We start from the raw sequence: 1,644 nt of genomic DNA, 5'->3' as shown, positions 1-1,644 counted from the left end.
CTTAATTATGAACAGGAAAGCAGTAATGTTTGGGGAAAAAGCCTGAAAAGTCTAGGATTCTGCACTTAAATTGCTTCCCAATTCCTTTCCTCCTCTTTCTGCTTTAAAAGAATATATAGAAGAAAACACAGTGGATGAACTAGGGATGTGGTTTATAAAAAAAAAAAAAAAGAAAAAAGGAAATCATCGATAGATCCAGCCTCAAAAAGAAGTGTTCGTCTTCATCGGTTAAAGAGTATGAGTATATATTTGTAAGTTTTGATTAAACTTTTAAGCTTTAAAGATGTTTAGGTTACATAGTATTGTAATAGTTTTCCTCTTTACTCAACTTTCTCTGATGACCTCGTTGTATCTGATAACAAGATTTCGACTGTGTTTTGATAGAGGAACAGACTTTATAAAAAAAAATTGAGCATGTCTTTTGAATAAAAGTATTTTGTTAACTAGAGCAAAAAAAAAAAAGCCAGATTATTTATGTTTTATGCCATTTAGCTATTAAGGCTAATCATTTAAGTTGGCTTGCTTTGACAAGGCCTCCAATGGCAAATAATAAAATATAATGAATTGGAACAATTTTTGTTGTTTTTGGAAAAAAAACACTCAAATTGATGTATAATTTCCTAATTAGCATGACTGGATACTAAATGCTGAGGACAATATCTTCAAAATTGCGAGGAAAGAAAATTGGAGCTTAAAATATCATACAAGTAAAAGCAGTAATTAAGAATGAGAGTAAAAAACACTTTCCAATTATAAAAGACTCAAAAAGTTTACTTTGTCTTTAAAAATTACTCCAATAACATTCCCCCAAAAATTGAAAGTGGAGGAGAGAAAGGACAGGTGGAAGCTAGGTGAATACATTGAATTCCTCATCTTTCATTACAGGAGTAACTTGATAAACTCTAAAATGGACAAATCAGCATTTTATACCCTCTTGTACTATTAGGAACTGCAACCACACCTATGCATTATTGCTATAATGAAATTTAATATGATAAGGAACGTGTTTTAAAGTAGAGCAATATCTTAAAGTTATATGGTGACCTATGGTTTAGAAAGAAATTATACCTACATTATAAAAGTTATTTCCAGCTTTTTCTAACCCATCATTCCAAAAGCTGAATAAAGCAGAAAAGAGAATAAGATTGCTCACAAAAGAACTGAAAACTGTAGAATCTGATTTTAAGATGTTTCCTTTTATAAAGGTTAATATTGGAAAATGTATCTAATAAGATGTTATTAACAGTTCTTCAAATTTATCTTTCAGCTTACTAACAATTTTAAAGCCAACTTTAAGAAAAAAATCCACAAAATTATGAAAGTTTAGGCACCAAAAGTGAATCTTTATTTAGAAATAATAGAAATCACAAAAATTACAACTTCATAAGATTTGTGAGACTTGAGGATTATAATTTTGAGTCTCATTTTAAGGCAAAGGAAATACATTTATAGATATAAAATTAAGTAAGAGACCTAGAAAGGGACTCATGAAAATGAAAATGAGGGCCTCAAAACTTACGCTTCATGAACTTCATGGTTCATGGACCTTGCTCTCATATCCAGATCATAATTATGGGTGCTGGGCCTGCATCAACAGAGACAAGTAATGTATCCCTAAAAGCCATTGGACATTAAGAGAGTTAG

The sequence above is a fragment of the Hylobates moloch genome, unplaced genomic scaffold (genome assembly GCF_009828535.3).
Source record: "Hylobates moloch isolate HMO894 unplaced genomic scaffold, HMol_V3 SCAFFOLD_5, whole genome shotgun sequence".
Classification (NCBI taxonomy): domain Eukaryota; kingdom Metazoa; phylum Chordata; class Mammalia; order Primates; family Hylobatidae; genus Hylobates; species Hylobates moloch.
The sequence above is the reverse complement of the archived record's forward strand: the minus strand, read 5'-3'. Positions refer to the sequence as shown.